Below are 22,506 nucleotides of genomic sequence, written 5' to 3' on the forward strand. Positions count from 1 at the left end.
CCTGGTAAGTGTTAAAGAATTGAGGTTGATTGAGATACCTATGGGTGTTCATATGTTTGATATATGATCCTTTTTTAATTTGATACAGGATGCAATTCCACACCCGCATATGTTGCCCTATGCCCATCGTGAGGAGGCAAAGCATTGATGATATGAGTTGGGATCTTCAGGAGGGATGGTTCTGGATGCATGGAGTGATGGTGATAGTAGCCCTCCACAATTACCTCATGAGGCCATGGAGGAGGAGGTGTTTGTAAACTCTCTTAATATTTATAATAGTGTTTAGGAAACACTTTCAAAAGTTACAGGTGGAAGTAGCAATGCTTACTTCTCATAATATGGCATAAAGATGACTAGCATGCCATCCAAGTCTAAAGGTTGTAGCATTGAACAAACATCATCTACCATCTTCTTGGTATCACTAAGTACAACTGAAAGGAGAGAATCGAGAATACACACATGATTTTGTACTGATCTAGGAAAGTGAGATATAACCATACTGCAACAATAAATAAACAAATGTTAGGAGCATATTGAATCAAATGATTGAAGTATCAAGCTCAGAGATGTTCATATCAAACCTGAGGATGGCCATCATGACTTTGTCATTAGCCTCTTTCAAAGGATCGGAGAGGACTATAAGTTCCTCGCTACCAAATGTTAGAACATGCGGTCGCTTTCTAATGATAATCCTAACCTCAAAAGAGCTCCCCATTTCGTCCAATACAGTGGTACGGTTACATTAGGATAACTTATGGGCATAGCAACCAATGTTTCCTCTAGATGCTCCACCACATTATCAATAAATGCCTTAATGATAGATGACATAAATGTGTATAGATGCAAGTCTGTATATGTCGAAAATGAGGTTTCACTGCCGCTCAAATTAAAATTTTGAGCAAGGAGCAAGAAGTAGTTATATCTGATTCTCCACCCACAACTGTGGTCATCATTCTACTTCACTGCGGGGCATACTCTATTTGATCTTTAATTCACCTTCCATTTGCATAAGTGCATCTATAGCACCTACCAACTTTCGAGCCGATCTACACATCAAAATAAATAACATAAATGAATGTGCGCATTGCATAGGATGCATCTCATTGACGTAATTGTGACACAAGTAGGTTATACTTACTCTGACACACTGCCATGGATAGATGCTATTGAATTAACAAAGAAACATTGCTTGGCTAAGATGTCCACAATCACCAAGCTCCAATGCGAGCTGCATTATCAATTAAGAATAATTATTATTTGATATAATTCTCCACAATGTAAGAGATAAGCTAAGTAGGGATTGATACTCACTCCTCATGATATGCAATAAAGATAACTCATGCCATAGTCAAATGAACAGGTTCAAACCACTTAAAAATATCATCTATGGTCTTCTACTTATTGCTAAGTACATTAGAAACAAGAGGATCGACCATATATGCACATCTTTGTATATATAGGGGAAGCTGTTCTAAAACCATACTGCAATAAAAAGAAAAGAATATTAGTTCATTTGATCCAATGGAAATACAAAAGCATAAAGTGAAGAAAAAGTTTGTGTCAACCAAACCTGAGGATGGCTATTATGATCTTGTCATTAACCTTTTTCTTGAAGTTTAAAAGGATTGAAATGACCTCTTCATCGAATAGAAAAGTAAGAGGTTGTTATCGAACTTGAAACCTAACTTGAATTGACTTCTCCATCTGCTGTAAGGTATGATTATTTTCTAGAGTCATTCGATGGATAGCCAAAGTAGCTTTGCTTTCTTGAGATGAGCTTCTTATATTCTCTACTCTAGCTATGTCCTCCTCATCTTCCTCCTATAAAAGGATAAAATAATTATGAGATTCAAAATTTTAAATTAATTATAATTTTAAAAAGGCTTTGAAATGAATAAAGAAAATTAAAGATAAGTTTTTCATACCTCTAGATATCTTCGTGGTTTTTTTATGTAACCTTCTAGTGAGGCAAGGTAGGTGTCATATCCATCTCCCTTTAGCTTCCTTACTATCGCTGGTGTCCTCACTATCATATCCAGAGCTTTCAACATTTTCATCATCTTTCTTGCTCTCATCATACATGGCCATCTCTATGTCAGCATCCTCTTCATGTGAGATCGGGGACCTTTCTTATCATACTTTATTGTGAGAGAAGCCACGGTATCAAGGTATTCCAAGCAAGTAGGACTCTTAATAATATTTACATGGTGTCCTTTTCTAATAAGAGCTTCAAACAAATGTCTTATTCAACACAATGTGACTTCCCATCCAGACGGCATCAAAAATTCCATCATACTAATTAAAAGATCAGCACTCTTTGCTGGCCTTTCATAGTGATTTGTGTTGCAATGGAGGGGACTTGGAGCTTCATGCTCTTCCGACAGTAGTTGCAATCTCTTTGCATTCCCTCTTATGTTGTTCTATAAGGAGTGATCATTATAAGGGCTCTTCATGCATAAGAAAAATGTTTAAAGACTCTGTATCTTGAGACCACATTCTCTCTTGTCCCTCTTTCTTGAGTATATACCATTGTAAATCTTAAGCTCATTGCCATATTGTTTTTCTAAGGTAGCAGACATTTTTTCCTTGTCATCTTTATCAGCAAATATGACTATGTTACATAGTCCCACTCTACCAATGGTGGTATGTAATATTCTATCAAGGAGTTGACGAATGTTATCCGGTGATATTTCATAGATAAAGAAAAGTTGAGGCCTCTCCCAAGCAGCGTCGTCGGACAAAAAATCATTCAATGAAACTCCCTTGCACTCAACACTCTTTCCAGACTCTGAAATGAATTCATGTATGAAAAAAAATCCCTTATTCAAAGTTTTTTCTTTTCTAAGAGTGTGCTTATTGATGACTTTTTGTGCATATGCATACACATTTTCTAGAATGTCACTTTCCATAGGAGTAATTTCGGATCCATCATCTTCTACCTTTACCCATTTATATACCCAAGCCTTCTGTTTAGCCAACAGTAAAGTTGATGCCATCTGCCTCACAATGCTATGATCAATTTTACATTGGTTAATTGGAATATTTTTTTTTTCTAGCAAATATTCAATTGCACTCTTTACTGCATCACAATTGACCTGTTGGATGATGCAATCTTCCATGCAATAATCTTTATCCTTTTTGCCAAAAAACCATTCTTTGTATTAGATATCAATGCTCCACTCTTGTGTAACTATGCGAGAACCAGCTCACTCTACTTGTAAGCCCCCCATATGAGGAGAAGGCATTGGAGTAGCTCGATTATCCGATAGGTCCTGGTTTGACACCAGATGGGGGCCATGTGTGGCTTGATGGCTGGAGGGCTTCAGATAGAGTTGGCATACCACCAACTAGGCTACATGCAAGTGCAGGAAGGCTGTGGGCCAAACGATGACCGTAGGTCAGTTGCTCTATTTGCGCACCGGTTCTATCATATGGTCGGTGGCCTATTTCGAGACCGATCCCCAGTCGACCATTTTGGGCAGATTGGGTCGGCCACCCAATTGAGCCTAACCAACTATGACTAGTGGCTATATAAGAGCAAGCCCATGAAGCCCATTTCATCACTGGCTACAGCAACCTTGATTCCTTAGCATTCAGCCTCCATCTTCTACTGTTTCCAGCATGCCATCAAAGCTTCTTTCATAGGAGTGCTGTGGGGGTTAAAGGTCACTGTGCCTTTACCCCGGTTATATACAATACTCAAACACATATATATAAATGAATGAAAAAGAAGATTAGGGTGGTTCTGCACCCACTAAAACTTGTGTGGCTCTTTGTTTCTCTCCCTCCCTCTTCCGTTCTTGCTTCCGTTGAGAGCACTCTCAACTGGTATCAGAGCCCGAGTGATCTAGCTGAGTGTGTGTGAATACCTGGAAGCTCAGCAGCTCTATGGGAGGAAGGAGAAGCTCTGTGGGAAGCTTTGTGGGCGACTTTACTTGCATTCAAGTATGCAAAGACCTTGGAGGAACCTTTAGAAAAGTCACTTTGTCTTTGCGAAGTGGTTTTGAGAGCCTGTTAAGTGTTTTAAAAGAAAAAGTCGTTTTTTGAGCTTTTCCCTGTTCCGTTCGATGACAGAGACTCCGTATTGACTTGTAGAGGAAACTATTGCTTGATTTTGGTGTCCACTTCACTTCAGGAGCTTGGAAACACCTTCATTCTTGAATCTGGGATCATTTCATTGGATTTCTGACTCACTGTGTCAGTTTCTGCGTTTTTCTACTCGAGTGTTGGAACTCAAGTTTGAAGTAACCATTTGCAGATTTGTCAGTTCTAGTGGACTCAAGAGGTCCTAAAACTTCTATGTTGCTCATCATTCGCACTCTGGTGGAGTTTACAAATAGCTTTGTTTCCAAAAACGTTTTTCAGTCCGTGTGTTGGACCTAATGATTGAGACCATGGTTTCCAAAACCATCTATCCCATTGCATTCCGGATGCCCAAAAACCCCTACCTCTCAGTTCTTATGCGATTCGGTGGAGGATTTTCAGAGTTATAGATCTCTGTGTATTTGATTTCGTCTCTCTGTTATGCATTTTTCATTCTAAGGTTTTGAAACCTTAGATTTATGCCACATGGCAGTGGATAAGTGTTGACTCCCATTTCTCACTCATCGGTTGGGATTTTGGAGTTCCAGCAGAAGAGAGATATTTGCAAATTTTCTTGCTGAGTCCGATTATGCAATGGCACCCATGTTTTAAGGCATCTCAGGTTCTATTTTTAGTAGCGGTCATTACCATGGGAGCATGATTTCTTGAGCGTACCTTATGCAGATCACTCTGGTTGCAGTTTGAGCAGTGTGCACTCATTCATGGTGTGCATTGGGTTGCAGTGGATGATTTATAGGCCATTTGGATGCATTGCGGTCCTTATTGGATGTGTTGATAGGCCCAAATTGCCTTGTGGGATGCCATTTTTATGGACGCTTTGCACATGGATGCTATTTTATGCTGAGGGACAGCTTTGACACATTGCCAGTGATGCACTGATAGTGTTATGCTCTCTTGGATGAGATATTATTGATGCATATGCCCATGGACAGTGTTTATGCTTGAGCCATTGGACACCTATTGGCATTTTGGATTGCCATTGCAGTTGGCATTTTCTTTTGGGCCAGATTTGCTCATATGGATGCATAGTACATGCACATGAGTCAGCTTCATCTTTTTTTTTTTTTGATGCTTTGACCTTTGAGTTTTGGTGATATTTCAGTCTATTGTGGCATACACATTTGGGTGCACCTGGTATTTGGTATGATTCTCTCTTGTAGGTACTAGAATTTGGGATTTTTGCTTCATTTGCATCATGGCATCCTCTCCCATGTCTGAAAAGGATTTTTTTAGCATTAAAAAGTTTGATGGCACAAATTTTTCTTTGTGGAAAGAACAGATAAGGGATGTGCTTATTCAAATGAAGCAGATTAAACCCTTGGCAGAGATTGAAGCTAAGCCTGCAAATATGTCTGAGGATGATTGGAATGAGTTGGATGCATTAGCAAAGTCTACTATTAGACTTTATCTTGCAGAGTCAGTTTATTTCACAGTAGTAAATGAGCAGACTACGAAAGATTTATGGAAGAAACTATGTGCCACTTATGAGAAGGAAACTGCCTCTAATAAAGTTTACCTCATGAAGAGGTTGTTTGAGCTGCAGATGAAGGGGTCTCCATTGCTTCTCACTTGAATGAATTCAATATTATTTTCAGCTAGCTTCAGGCTCAGAAGATGAATTTTGATGTGGAGACTAAGGAAATATTTCTCTTATGTTCATTGCCATCCTCATGGGATACCTTCCATACAACTGTCAGTAACTCTGCACCTAGTGGAGTACTGAAATTTGATGATGTTGTGGGTAGCTTGTTGGCCGAGGAGATTAGATGAAAGTCTGATGGCAATAAGCAGGATGCAGCCTTAAATGTGCAAAGGGGCAGATCACAGTTTAGGGGGAAGTCCCAAGAAAGAGGGAAGTCTCGTAGCAAATCCAGGGCATGGAACATTGAGTGTTACCACTGCGGCAAGAAGGGCCATATGAAAAAGGATTGCTACAAGCTGAAACGAGAGCAAAAGTATAAGAAAAAGAATGCAAATTGGGGTGCAAATAAGAAGGAAGAGAGTCCAAGGGAGGACAAAGGAAAAGTGAAGATCGAGGAGATCAATGCAGTCACACATGATAGTGACAATGACGTTCTCTTCATGTCTAGTTTATCTGTAGAGTTGCTTACCACTTCAGATGATGCATATTCCCAGGATTGGATTTTGGATTCTAGTGCCTCATTCGATGTTACTCCCCATAGGGAATGGTTCTCCACTTATGACAGTGGAAAGACAGGTTGTGTGCATCTTGGAAATGATTATGCATGTGACATAGTGGGAGTAGGTGACATAAAGTTTTCTTTTGCAAATGGGTCTGCATTTGTTTTGAAACATGTGAGACATGTGCCTAAGCTGACCAAGAGTCTTATTTCAGTGGGTCAGCTAGATGATGCTAGTTTTCACACCACTTTTGGCTTTCAGAGTTGGAAAATTCAGAAGGGCTCTATGCTTTTGGCCAAGGGTGCCAAGTGTGGGACTTTGTATCCTTACATGCATCAGGGGTATTTGATCATGTTGTTGCAATAATCGAGTAGCCAAGTACTTCTTTGTGGCATTGTAGGTTGGGCCACATGAGCCAGAATGGAATGAAACTCTTATGTTGTTTGGGTTATGTACCGCATTTGAGTTTCTCTAATTTTGAATTTTGTGAGCACTGTCTCTATGGGAAGTAGACTAAATCAGCCCATAAAAGAAGGGGAAAGAAAGAGTTTGAAAAGCTTGATTTGGTGCATTCAGACGTATGTGGTCCCATGCGTACACGGTCATTAGGCGGGGCTGAATACTATGTGACATTCATTGATGATGCAACTAGGAAAGTGTGGGCTTATGCTATAGCTCAAAAGAGTGATGTGTTCCAGGTATTTCAGAAATGGCTAGCTTTGGTTGAGAATCAGTCAGGTAGAACGCTTAAATGCCTATGGACTGGCAATGGTGGAGAGTATCTCTCTCATGACTTTCAGCATTTCTGTGATACACGTGGGATTAAGAGGGAGCTCACATCCCCTTGTACTCCAGAGCAAAATCCAATTGCAAAAAAGATGAATCGTACCATTCAAGAAAGGTTGCAATGCATGTTTTCCAATGCAAGTCTTTTTGGTGGTTTTTGGGCTGAGGCAATGAAGACTGCAGTGCATGTGATCAATAGATCACCTAGTAAGAGTTTGGATGGTGGTATTCCTGAAGAGACATGGAGTGGCAAGAAGCCCTCTTACTCTTATTTGCATATATTTGGGTGTAAGGCATATGCACATGTGCCAAAAGAGCTTCAAAAGCAGCTAGATCCTAAGTCTAGGAAATGCATCTTTCTGGGTTATGGTGAAAGTGGAGAGATGGGCTATCGTCTCTGGGATCCAGAAGCAAAGAAGATCATACGCAGCCATGATGTAGTCTTTAATGAGAAGAAGATGCATAAGACACCCATGAGGGATGTGGAAATGAGGAGAATCACTTTCCAGGATGTGAATCCACCTACATATGTTGATAGACAGCAAGCTGTCCATGCACCAAATGTGCAAGAAATGGTACCATCAAGTACTCCCACATGTATACAATCAAGGGTAGATGATGGATCATCTATTGGTGGAAATGATGAGCCAAATGTGCTGATATGCAGGTGGGACAGCAAGCTAAAATGCCCTTGAGAAGATCATCTAAAGTGTCTAAACTGACTGATAGGTTTGTTCCAGGGGTAGACTATGTGATGCTTACTGATTGTAGAGAGTCTTCTTGCTACAGAGAGGCTATGATGCACGAGGATCAATGCAAGTGGGAGTATGCTATGCAATCAGAGATAAGTTCACTTATGAAGAATAAGACTTGGGACTTGGTTTCTTTGCCACATGGAAAGAAAGCATTGCCATGTAAATGGGTCTACAAAATGAAGGTCACAGGTGATGATATGCCTAGGTACAAGGCCCGTTTGGTCACTAATGGGTTCAAGCAAGAGAAGGGTGTGGACTTTGATGAGATATTCTCTCTAGTTGTGAAGATGACCACACTTAGATGCATGCTTGGACTAGTGGCATTAGAGGATATGGAGCTTATGCAGATGGATGTCAAGACAGCTTTCTTGCATGGGGATTTGCATGAGGAAATTTACATGGTGCAACCGGAAGGCTTTGAAGAAAAGGGCAAAGAGCATTCAGTTTGCAAGCTAAAGAAGAGTCTCTATTGTCTTAAGCAAGCGCCTAGAGAATGGTATCAGAAGTTTGATGCTTTCATTCGGTCCCAAGGTTTTAGAAGGAGTGAAATTGATCACTGCCTCTACACTAAAAGGGCTAAGGATAATAGCCTAATAATCTTGGCACTTTATGTGGATGATATGCTATTGACTAGCAAGAATACTTATGAGCTAGATGCACTAAAGGCCAAGTTGCATGAGGCCTTTGATATGAAGGATTTGGGACTTGCAGGTCATATTCTTGGTATGCGCATCATGCATGATCAGAGTAGGAAACTCCTTTGGATTTCACAAAAAGAGTGTGTTACAAAAGTATTGCAGCGTTTCAATATGGAGGGGGGGAAGGCAGTGAGTACTCCATTGCCTCCATATGTAAAACTGAGTCATACAGATAGTCCCAAATCAGATGAGGAAAGGGCCATGATAGCCAAGGTTCCTTATGCATCAGCGGTTGGGAGTCTTATGTATGCTATGATAGCTACTAGACCAGACATTGCATTTGTAGTGGGAGTTGTTAGCCGGTATATGGCTAATCCAGGAAAGAGGCATTGGGAGGCAGTTAAGTGCATCATGAGGTACATGAAGGGTACCAAGGAGATGTGCATCTGCTTTGGTAGAGGAGACATGCATGTACTTGGGTACACAGATTCAGACTATGCAGGGCATGTGGATAGTAGTAGATCCCCACTTCTGGTTATGTGTTCACATTTGCAAGTGGTGCAGTGTCGTGGATGTCTTGCACACAGAAGTGTGTTGCTTTGTCTACCACAAAGACTGAGTATGTTGCAGCCACAGAGGGTTGCAAGGAGGCAATATGGCTTGATCAGCTAGTGGGAGATTTGGGGATTCATACAAGTGTACCGACATTGCATAGTGATTCCATGAGTGCTATTTAGCTAGCACTATTCAGCTAGCACGGAATCCGGTCTTTCATGCAAAGACCAAACACATTGAGGTCAGGTACCATTTCATCAGGGAGGTACTTGAGGACAAGCGCATAGAGCTTCTCAAGGTTCATACAGATGATAACCCTGCAGATATGCTGATGAAGAGTCTACCTAGTCAGCGGTTTGAGTATTGTTGTGTATTGATGGGCATTGGATAGTATGCTCACTGGTTGTTCTCCCTTAAAGGCACATTGTCCGTTAAGTGGGAGGTTGTGGGGGTTAAAGGTCACTATGCCTTTACCCCGGTTATGTACAATACTCAAACACATATATAAATGAATGAAAAAGAAGATTAGGGTGGTTCTGCACCCACCAAAACTTGTGTGGCTCTCTATTTCTCTCTCTCCCTCTTCCGTTCTTACTTCTGTTGAGACCACTCTCAAGCGCACGGCTGGGAGGCAGCGCCATCTATTGTATCAGTTCTATAGTAATAAAATTTTTGATTCTCCATACTATCTTGTTTTCTTTCTTGCGTACGAGATCTTGTTATCTGTTGATCATAGACGTTGTATTATTTTCTTACATGGTATCAAAGCCTAGACTCTAGCAAGAAGATTTGGTAGTGTGTTTCTATTTGCAAGCAAATTGTGAGAGATGGCCTAGCCCGCAAGACTGCGAATCCCACTATTCGGTGAAAGCAAAAAGTTGGACGGCTCTAACTATCCTCTCTGGAAGTTCAAGATGAAGACCATCCTAAGCGCATATGAACTTTGGGACACTGCTACTGGGGTGGACGTGAGGCCGGTTTCAAGACCGGATCTAGCCAATGCAGGACAACAGATAGTACCAACTGTGGATGAGATTCTCATGTGGATAAGAAGAAATGCAGATGCGCTATGTTCTATTGTCTGCAGTGTTAGTGATTCCGTCATGGCATTAATTCAACATGTCACCATAGCAAAGGCATGGACGGGGTCTTGAAAAATCAGTACAAGACCATGAATCAGACGCAGATTTAGAATCTGGAGACTCAATTTGCGAACGAAAATTTATTTGAGTCAGAAGTGGCAGAGAAGTTCATCACTGAGGTGAAGAATCTGTGCGATCAGATGACTGCGATTGGTATCACCATCACCAGTGAGAATCGAGCATGAAGGTTCATACGGATTCTCCCACAAAAGTAGGATGGTCTTGTTACAGCGCTGAATACGCAAAACAAAAATCAACCCCTCAACTTTGAGGATTTCAGTGCGATGCTTTTGGAGGAGGAGATGCGTCAAAAGACAAGGACTAGAGAAGATTCGGATTTCTGGACCGGATCAAAGAAAGGTAAGGGTAAGGACTCTGGTAACCCATCTTCTTCTAATGATAAAAAGAGAAAGAAGAAGATCAAGTGCTTCTATTGCAACAAGGTAGGGCACAAGCAGAATGAGTGCCGAAAGAAGATTGTAGATGAGAAGAATGGAGTAAAGAAAGAGTCTAGCAACAGCACGCAAGCAGTACCAATAGAGTTGTTCATAGCAATTGATGAGATTTGCATGGAGGCAATTCATGTACCTGTAGATGAACCTTGGATCATTGACAGTGGTGCATCATGCCACATGACCAGTCGAAAGGATTGGTATACCTCTCTACAGCTAGTAGGGAATGACATCATGGTAGCAATCAACAATGATGCAAAATGTCCAACAAAAGGAAAAGGTACGATTGCTCTCAAGTCAGATGGAGTTGTAAAATAGTTTTTCGATGTTCTTTATGTGCCAGATATCAAGAGGAATTTTTTGTCCATTTCTGCAATCACCGATCAGGACCTCAAAGTTCAATTCGATAAGGATGGTGCACAAATCCTAGATCTTCAAGGGAAGGTCATTGGTAAAGATACACGGTGCAACAACATCTATGAACTCTCAGCTTTTAGTGCTCGAGTGGATGTGAGGATGTGAAGAGCACTAAGCTATGGCATGAGAGGTTTGGTCATCTAAACCTTAGTTCTTTGAAGGAGATGCATAAAAGTGGAATGATTGCAGACCTACCCGAAATTTCAGATTTGCCCGATGTATGTGAAGCTTGCATGATGGGCAAGCAGCATCGACAGCCCTTTCCTAAAGAGGCCAGTAGGGCAAAGGATCCTCTAGAGCTCGTTCACATGGATCTCTATGAGAAGATGGAGACGAAAGCTTTGGGTGGTTCCTTCTACTTCATGACGCTGATCGACAACTACAGTAGAAGGATATGGATGAAGATGAAAGACGAGGCTTTCAATAGGTTCAAGGAATGGCATGTAATGGTCAAGAAAGAATCGGGGAGGAAGGTGAAGAAGTTGAGATCAGACAAAGGTGGAGAGTTCACATCGACTAAATTCGAAAGTTACTGCAAAAGTCATGGAATCAAGAGGCAGAAACCCCCACCACATACATCCTAGCAAAATGGAGTAGCAAAATGCAAGATGCGCATCATCTACAAAATGGGCCGGAGTATGATGAAAGGGAAAGACTTGCCAAAGACTTTCTAGGCTGAAGCATGTAACACTGCAGTTTACATCCTCAATCATAGCTACAGGAAGGCTATGAACGGGATGACTCCACTGTAGGCCTTTTCTGGTAAGAAACCTTTAGCTACACATTTCAGAGTCTTTGGATGTGACTGTTTTGTGCATGTCCCTGATACTACCAGGATCAAATGGGAACCAAAGAGCCGGAAGTGTATTTTCTTGGGCTATAGTGAAGAGGTGAAGGGTTACCATCTCTATAACCCTGTTACCAAGAAGGTAATTGTAAGTTGAGATGTGGTCTTCTCAGAACAGCCGCATCAATTAGAGGAGGATGCTTCCTTCCCAGACAACTAGGACCAGGATATCCATCCAGTACCACCACCAATAGCAGACCAAACTCCCCCAACGATGCTTGGGAGGATTCAAGACAAAGAAGATAAAGAAGAGCCTATAGAACCACAATGGCAACGGCCATTCCCGAAGTAGGTAAAGCAGCTTTTGGATGGCAGAGAGCCTCTAGCACCATCTGAACACCACTGGTCTAAGAGATTAGAGGAGCAAAGAAGGGCACAGGAACACTTGGTTAGCTATGCTTTGATGACAGAAGTGATCTGTGCTGATGAACCCAAGTGTCTTGAAGAGGCACAAGGTGATGATAGGTGGATGGAGGCTATGCACTCGGAGTATGGCTCCATAATGAAGAACAACACTTGGGACCTTGTGGATCGACCACCAAAATGCAAGGTAATAGGAACCAAGTGGGTGCACAAGATCAAGTACAAGCCTGATAGCACGTTGGATAAGTACAAGCCTCGGCTCCTGGCAAAAGGATTTGCACAAATACATGGTTTTGATTATCAAGATACTTTTGCTCCCACAGCTTGACTAACCACAATTTGTAGTGTTTTGGATTTAGCTACCCAGGGAAGTTGGCCCGTGTTTCAGATGGATGTGAAATCTGCCTTTCTAAATGGAGATTTCAAGGAGGAGGTATACGTGGAACAACCACCAAGTTTTGAGATCCCTGATTCAGAAGGTAAAGTCTGCAAATTGAAGAAGGCACTCTATGGGCTGAAACATGCCCCATGAGTGTGGTACCAGTGAATTGATGCCTACTTTCTACAAAACGAGTTCAGGAGGAGCCCATCTGATGCAAATTTGTATATCTTCAGAGAAGGAGGCAGGTGTATAATCATGGTCCTTTATATGGACGACCTTGTCATAATAGGGAATCATGAAGAGAAGATCTCGCAGACGAAGCATTTGCTAGGAAGAGAGTTTGAAATGACAGACCTCGGACTGATGCATTTTTGTTTGGGGATTGAAGTTTGGCAAGAGCCGAAATAGATCTTCATTTCACAGCTGAAGTATGCTGGAGAGATACTGAAGGCATTTGGCATGGCTGAGTGCAAGAACACCTATTTTATTAATTTTGGACTAGTGCACTGTCCAAATTTGTTTTGTGAGATAATTTTGGATAAAGCATTTCAAAAAAAGAGGCTCTTATAAAACAAAACTTTGAGTCAAAAAGTAAGATTTTAAAAAAGCAAATTAGAAAAATTGACGTGACATGTTATTAAAACTAGAGTACATTAAAAAAAGAGGACTTCATGTTGTTAAAAGAGACAAAAAGTAAGATTTTAAAAAATCAAATTAGAAAAAAAGCTAGAGTACATTTAAAAAACTACAGTACATTTAAAAAAAAGCATGACACATTTGTACAAGAAGTAGATCATATAACTCAAAGCCATATGTTGTTAAAAAACACCTTCCATTAGCTCAGCCTAGAAGATGTCATCTTTGTCTCTCTTGTCGATTACAACTTTACATTAGAGAACTAAAAATTCTTTGTGGAACTATAGTTTCATTTCTTTTCTATTACAGTTACTTTAGAAAACACATAAGTCTATGGAATTAAATTTCACAGTTACTTTAAATTTCTATGGAATTAAATTTCCATCACTTGACTATTAAGTCATTAGAGAGAGCATATGTCCTCAAAAGTGCCTACTATGGCATTGGCTTCATGAAAACAAGCAGACTTTAAACTTGCAGGCCATGCGTAACCAGGGCTGGCATCGCAAATCTCCTCACAGACTCTCCTCACAACTTGTTTCGAATCTTCTGCCGACTTGTAAGCATTCCAACAACTCTTCTTTTATCTCTTGGCTTTCCTCATCTTCACCATTTTTTTCAATACAGCTTCTAGCCACCGCCATATCCTGTACGAAAATTTAACTCGTTTGCATAAGAAGTACATGATTAAAAGAAGCAAAAAAGAAAGCTAAGGATATTCACCTCTTCTGCTGAGTTCAAATCAAGCAGCCATGTGCGTAACATATCCTCCTCGAATGATTTTCCCTTCATTGGTCCATACAAAAGAGATCTAAGACAGAATTTGAGTTCAATAAATGAAGTCGGCTAGTAAGTAGTCATTGTCTTAGAGGGAAAGTGGGAGAAGGAGAGTGAGGGAGCAATAGCGAGGGATGCACAGTGAGATGCCCCTCCTTCAAGAGTGATAGAAAGTGAGGGAAGACGTAAAGTGAAAGATGAATACAAGTTAATTCAGAAGGACTAGGATGTAAGAAATAAGAGAGTGTTTGTGTAAGGGCTACGATGGAAGATTACAAGTGCACTAAGGCACGATGTGTTCGCTATGATAAGGATAAGGGTTGGAATAAAGTGAGAGAAGCATTGGAAATGCTCTACTTTAAGTGAGTGGAGGCTATCCAACTGAATAAAATTTTGTAGAGCATTGGGAATGTTGTACTTTAAGTGAGTGGAGCATTGGGAATTGATACTTTGCCATGAAATATATTAGAAATATTACATCATCACATATTCATATCAAAATTCTCATCACAGAAGGTTATATTTCCTAATAATCACATCATCACACATTCATATCATAAAATTGTGTGCATGAAATAAATATATAAATATCATGACTAAATGCCACTTAAGTAATAAGTCAGAAATTGGTATATAATCAACAAAAACTACATCATGATTCATACATTGCAACAAATAAATGTCAACCATAATATTCATGGAGTAAACAACATCATGAGAATATGCTCCTCATGCATATATACAAACACAATATCATACATGCATCACAACTCTTCTGATGCTTCTAGTGGAGACTGTGGCAACTCTTCTGATGCTTCCAATGGAGGCTGTGGTGCTCTAGATGTACACTCAGTCTCTACTTCTTCTCTCTACTTCTTCTGTAGTATGTAATGTTTTCAGAGTAGACTCAGTATCCTCTTCCTTAAATGCAAGCAAAGGCTGTGGCAACTCTTCTGATGCTTCCAGTGGAGGCTATGGTGCTGTAGGTGTACACTGGTGGGTCTCTACTTCTTCTGTAGTGTGCAGTGCTTTCATAGTAGACTCAGTCTCCTCTTCCTTAAATGCAAGCTCTGATATTGCTTCAGTTGCATGTTATATTCTAATGGCAGCAATTAGGTCTCGAATGATTTCAGCCCTAAACAATTGTATATCCTCCTCTGAATATTTGAGCTCCAAAGAGTCTTCCGATGAGATCTATGGCTTAAGTGAGAAAATTTCTTTGAAAATCAACATGCAGTTGTAGGCAACTCTCCACCCACAACTATGCCCATCTTCCTGCTCTACTACTAAATGCTTTTGGAAGTCTACCAAGTCTTTCTACTGTCCTGTTTCTCTGATAGTAGCTTCTCAATCGACCAGCTCATCATGACATATTTAAAAAACTTAGTGTGTCTATTACATAAGGTACATAATATAGAAGTAACAACAGATTAATAGAGTACTTACGTTTGCACTGAGCCATGAAAGCCTGCAATCGAGTTAACAAACCAACAATAGTTGTCTTCAAGGTCCCAAACCACTAGACTCCAATGTTCCCTACACGAATAATTAAAAACCATTATTATTTAACACAATGTTGCCAATATAAGATGAAAATAAAGGTTGCCATGATACTTACATCTCGTGATATACCATAAATAGGACTCGCACGCCATGTAAATGTAAAGGCTGTAACCATTTACAAACATCGGCTATTGTCTTTCTGCTATCGCTAAGTATAGGAGAAAGGAGGGAATCCAACATATACACATGGTTTTGTACGGCTCTATCAAATCGTGAGAGATAACTATACTGCACCAACAAATAAATGAATATTAGCTTATTAGATTTAATTAAAATATTGAATTATCAAGCAGAGAAAAAAGTTTGTATCAAACCTGAGAATGGCCATCATAACGTTGTTAATGACCTCATTTGAAGCTCTAGAGAGGATTGAAATCTCCTCTCCCCCAAATTCAAGATGATGAGGTCTATGTTGAATCATAACCCTAACATTAAAAGAGCTTCCCAATTCTTCCAATGAAGCCATGTTTATGGATTTGAGGTCTTCTATCCCCTTTGACTCTTTGACGGCATTCATTTCGCACTCCTCTGAGTCATTATCTATTTGCCTTGTGGGAGGGTCCATAATGTCGCCCTTAATGATTGCTCGAATGGTACATGTTATAAATGCATAGAGATGCAAATCCGTATATGTTGACAGTATGTTGTCATTTTGAATTTAAAAAATTTGACCAAGTACCAAAAAGCAATTCTCTTGATGTGATAACTGACATGTTATATACTCTATTTGTTGTGCCAAGTCACATTGCTGCATTACTGTGTCGATATCACCTACTAACTTTCGAGCTGATCTGCACATCAAAACATATAACAACAGTGAATATGTGCATTGCATATCAATCTACATGTCAAGAAGTAACAACAAGTGTAGTCTATACTTACTCTAACACAGTGCCATGGACGGATGTCATTGAGTTGGCAAAGAAGCACTTCTTCGCAAGGATGTCCATGACTACTAGACTCCAATGTGAGCTACATTATCAATAAAGAATAATTACTATGTTTGAGACAATTCTAGCAATGCAATAGAAAAAACAAGTAGGGTTTGATGCTTACTTCTCATAATATGCTGTAAAAATAACTCGTGCATCATTCATAGGAACGTGCTTCAACCACTTGCAAACATCCTCTATGGTTTCTTCTTTGTTGCTAAGCACTTCCGAAATACGAGGATCGAGCATATATGAAACGCTTTGTATATTTTGCAGAAAATTTGCTATAACATTACTATATTTAAAAAAATTTATTAGCTTCTTGGGTTTAATCAAAATAAGCAAAGTATAAAGCCAAGGAAAAGGCTGCATCAAACCTATGGATGGTTGTAATGACTTTGACATTAACCTCTTTCTTAGGATTCAAGAGGATTGAAATCTCTTCTTCACCAAATTCAAAAAAATGAGGTTGTCGAATTAACAACATAGCAGTGAATGAACTTCCAATCTGCTCCAATAGATTCATATTTTCATGACTCATCTTATTGAGAGAGTAGTCTACATCATATTCTTCTTCACTTGCTATGTCTTCGACATCCTTCTTCTGCTATAAAAATATAAAAAAGTTATGCAATGTACACATCCCAAATAAAGGCTTAAACAAGCAAATAAGGTTCCATACATGCTTTCATTAGAGTGAGTCTCTCCTCCGCTTGGAGCAAAAATTTAAAAAGTAAGGTTTCATACATGCTTTCATTAGAGTGAGTCTCTCCTCCTCTTGGAGGAAAAATTTCAAAAGCTATGAGATTTACACATCCCAAATAAAAATAAAGGTTTAAAGATAGCATGCTTTCATTAGACTCAGTCTCTTCTCCTCTTGGAGGAAAATATAAATAAGTTATGAGATTTACACATCCCAATTGAACAAGCATACAAGTATAAAGATAAGGTTTTATACATGCTACAATGTAGTCATATTTTCAGGTTGTTTCCCAATGGTAGTAATTAGACGCTGAATACTCTCAGCGTGAAATGCTAGCAGATCGGCTTCTGTATATGATTCCATTTTGACTTGTAACTCCAAATCAAAAATCTCTCTAAGAAACAGCATATGCAGTTGTAGGCAACTCTCCACCCACAGCTGTGCCCATCTTTTTGCTCCATTGGCAGACGTCTTTTGAATTCTACTTGATCTTGTTGCTCCGTGGTTTTTCTGACAGCAGATACTAGCCGATATGCAGCACTGTCCATCATGACATATTAAATATACTAATATGTCATGATCATAAGATACAAAATAAGAAAGTATCAAAAATATTAAGAGAATAATTACTTTGGGGAGTTGGCATGATAGCCTTCCATTGAATTCACAAACCACAAATGGTTGAGTTCAAGGTCCTAGATGATTAGACTCCAATGTGAGCTACACGACTAGAATAAAAATGATTATTGTTTTACACAAACTTGCCAAAGAAATAGTAAAAATAAGGTTAGAGTTGATACTTACGCCTCATGATAAGGCATTAAGATGACTCGCACCCCATCTAAATTCAAAGGGCTTAACCAGGTATAAACATCTTCTATAGTCTTTTGAGGAGAGCTAAGAATAGAAGAAAGGAGAGCATCGAGCATGTAGACACGATGCTGCACTGCACTAGGAAGCTGAGAAATAACTACACTGCACCAAGAAATAAACAAACGTTAGCTCATAGAATTGATTTGCATTTTGCACTAGGAAACTGATATATAACTACACTGTGAATAAATAAACAAATGTTAGCTCATTGAAGTAGCAACAAATAAACAAACGTTACCTGAGAATGGCCAAGATAACATTGTCATTAACCTCTTTTAAAGGATTGGAGAGGATTGAAACCTCCTCTCTACCAAAGCTCAAATACTGAGGTTCTCGTTTCAAAATGATCCTAACTTCAAATGAGCTCTCCATTTTATCCAATGCAGCTAAATTTGCAGAATGGGTCTCTATCATAGCTTGTATTCTATGTTTGGGGTCATTCTGCTTTTCCATGGTGTCTTTAAAGCTCTTGTGCTCATGGGATTCTTCAATCAAATTTAGAGGTGGTTGCATTGTTGAAGTAGAAGGGAGTGCCTCCGTATTGACTTCATCCATTTCTTCTCCCTCTACTACCTGTAAACAAATAAGAGAGATTAGATTCATTATCTTTAAATTTAAATCTTATTTAAAAAATTTTATTTAGTTGAGAAATAGAGAGTTCATACCGCTAAGTATTGTTGTAGTGGCCTTTTTTCATAACCCTGCGAGCCATAATTATCAAAGAAGGCATCATCATGTTTGTCTTCATCCACCAACCTCTCTCTGAACGGGTCATGTAAGTCCATGTTTTCATCATCATCAACTGGGACATTATGATCTTCAAGGTAATCATCCATGTCATCAGTGTCCTTGTGGTCTATCTGTTTTTCATAGCCTGTGGTTAGATCCGCTTGAAGCTGAAAATAAGCCATGAAATGCTTATTTTCAATAATATTTGTGGAGTTGCCTTTTCTGAGGAGATCCTCAAATAAATATCCCATCCTGCACAAGGTGACCTCCCAACCTACCGGTAGCAAATTCTTCATCATGGTACGCAAGAGACTCCCACTTTTTGCAGGACTTCCATAGTTGTTTTTTTGATAATGTATGGACCTGGGAATATCTTGCTCTTCTAGCATCAATCTCAAATTATTTGAATTCCCTCTTATGTTCTTTTGTAAGGAGTGATCAGGGTTGGGACTCTGCATACACAAAAAGAATGATTCAAGAGATTGAATCGCTATGCCACATTCTCTCTTGCCTCTCTTTGCTACATAAACACTACTATAGATCTTCAAATCTGATGAATATGCTCGCTCTAGAGTAACTTGCATGGCTTCTTTGTCTTTTTTATCAACAAAAATGATTGTTGCAAATTGCCACTTTGCTAATGGTGGTATATACTATTCTATCAATGAAGTTATGGATATCATCGCTAGAAACTTCATTGATAAAGAATAGTTGTGGCTTATCCCATGCTGACTCATTCTTGAAGAAGTCATCTTCTGAGACTCCCCTGAAGTTCACAAGCTTTCCAGAATCTTCCGTAACCTCTACGTTGAATTGAAAGCTTTGGTGCATATCTGTCGGCATCCTTATCTCGCTGATTAATCTTTCCACATATGCAACCACCTGTTGTGGGATTTCTTTTCTCATATAAGAGGTTACTATTTCTAACCCATCTTCATCCTTTTTAATCCACCTGCTTGTCCATAGCTTTACCTTGGGTGTTGACAAAAAAGCTATATGCTTCATCACATTATAGTCAATGTTACAATGAGTAAGTGGAATTTGTTTCTCTGACAGCAAATACTTAATGGCACTATGCACTGCATCACGCCTCACCTGTACATTGATGCATTCTTCCATGCAACGGTCTTTGTCATTTTTTCCAAAAAACCATTCTTTCTTTAAAATTTCTGTGCTACCATGGATGCATACTTTCAGGTAAGTACTTTATAGGCCTCCACATCCTTGCCATCAACTCCTTCTTATCCATTACCTTTGACTTTCTGGAGATAAACAAAGGAACTTCATAGGTCAACTGTCCACGCTCACAAGCAATACACATTTCAAGCATCTCATTGAACACTTCAATAGGACGAAATATGATAGAAGTGTAGTCGGCATATCTGTCCCTCACCACCTTGAGGCTTGTCATACTTTCTTCTCCCTCTTGAGTTCCCCTAGGCACAACTGCACTCAAAGAAGTATAGAAGTTCATGAGTGTGTCGGCGTCTGCTTTTGTGACCTTTTGCTTCAAATCAGGATTTGGAGAACCAAATGTTGTCCATATAACCCTTGCCTTCTGTAAGACCTCTAATGTTGAGGATATCTTATGCTTTCCATGGACATAATGATTAAGTCTTTTGGACTCAATCAAATACTTGATCTCATGCTTGAATATATAGATTATTGCAGGATAATAATGGAATGAACTTATCTTTGCAAATTGATCTGGAGTGAGTCTTTGACCTCCTTTCCTTCCTTTGTGATCTGATTGCAAGCATAAGCCCAATGTTGACCATCAATGGGCTGGAATCTGCAATGAAGGAAGAATTCCTTCTTTGCTTCCTTTAGCATATTCTCACCTTGTGCCTCTTCGCCTTGTTCATGTGGAATATTTTTAAGAGTGTCTTTAAAGAATCGACTGAAGGTTTCCTCGAAATGTGTAGGCCGTGTAAATGTTATTTGATCTAGAAAACTATTTTTGATTGGACAAAACATTATTGGGCGCAAGACCACATTGCTTGCCACAGGTTTTTAACCATCTCTCAAAGCCTCATATATTTTCATTGCATAGGATATATCAAGGCTTCGGCTATTAGTAAAGAGAGCTGTAGCTTCCACATCTTTGGCATTCACAAACCACATCCTTTGACCTTAGATATATCCCACATCATCATATGTAACTGCTTCATTAAGACACAAATTAAAATTTTTGATTGATGTGAGTTCATCCTGATCATCTTCAGCCTCGGGTTCTGAGTCTTCTTCATATTTCTCTTCTTTTAACCGTTTTTCATCCACATTATCTCTCTCTACAGTGGGACGATGTCTTTTTTTACTGCTTGGAACTGTGGCTCTTGCAGTACTAGCCTTTTGCATTTCACGTCATGGTTTGCTAGCAAGAGCTTCTAGCATAACTGCAGTGGATCGACCTTGATCTTCTTCAATTTTTTTTAATTCCTATGCACTCAAGGCTTGTGTTTCATCATCCTTAGTTACATCCACCATTTCTTGCTCTAGAAGTTTGCGCTCATGTTCTACACATTTGTGATAGTGTGCCTGTTCTTCTTGTCCCTGCATCGAAGTCTAAGCTTTTTGATCTCCTTCATGTGAAGATCCTTGAATATGAGGAGCATATTGTGCATCCTGAAAGTACTCAAACATTATCTTTGCATGCATCCTTTTTGCCACCACACTAGGAAATTGCTCCCAAGTATATGAAAGAGTCTCCAATGCACTTTGCAGCTCTAGAAACTTTGATGGTTGAGGAGGAGGCATCACAAAGGTCTTTGAGTCTCTCCTTGACACAACAAAATGAAGACCGCCAACTTTTGGATCTGAACTCTTTGTAAAAATATCCACAAAGGTCTCTTTTGGCTCTATCATTATGCCTACCACAAGGCTTGAAGGAGGCTTGAAGTCATATCTTTTTTGAAGAAAGTAGCATCCCATGGATCTTCTACACCATTGAACTCCCTTTTTGACATAAGTAGAAACCAAGCTCTTCTGCCCATGTGATATCGAGTCCACCTAGCAAAGCCATTGGGGCTATATTCCTTTCCTTTGAAATTCAAAGTGACATCAGAAACCCATTCTCTGATCTCAGAGTCATTTAGGATAGCCACCACATTAGTTGATTGCTCCATAATCCTACAAGAAAAGATAATGAAGAATTTAGATACATACAAGTAAAGTACAATATACAACCCTTGATACAATAAATGTGGGAAATAGCCCAAAAGGCTTTACAAGGCTTCATATGGCAATAAATGTGGGAAATAGCCTAGAAGGCTTTATAAGGCTTAAATATTTGTACAAATGCTCGAGGGGGTCACTCATCATATGTAACCCTATCACATAAGTTCAACAGAAGGATATTTTTTATTTCTAAAATTTACAGAAATAAATATACATAAGGGACTATTTAAAATAGCTTTGGGAAAAATTTACAGATTTGTATAGAAAAGGGGTACATTTTATTAATGAAAAATTTACAGATAAGGGATTTTAGAAATAGGCCTTGAACGCACGTGGTATAGAGGGTTTATACATAGTGACCTCCCCGAGTACAAATGTAAAAACATTAGCCAATAAAGCTTTACAGTAATATAAAATGTCATCTAGTGATAAAGCTTCAATCTTCGTGAAAACATGTAATCTATCCATCCATTGATTTGCCCTCTAGTCATAAAGCTTCAATCTTCGTGATGACATGTAATCTGTCCATCCAT

This window comes from Dipteris shenzhenensis, chromosome 32, assembly GCF_047967505.1.
Source record: "Dipteris shenzhenensis isolate YYH24624 ecotype China chromosome 32, Dip_SZ_1.0, whole genome shotgun sequence".
Classification (NCBI taxonomy): domain Eukaryota; kingdom Viridiplantae; phylum Streptophyta; class Polypodiopsida; order Gleicheniales; family Dipteridaceae; genus Dipteris; species Dipteris shenzhenensis.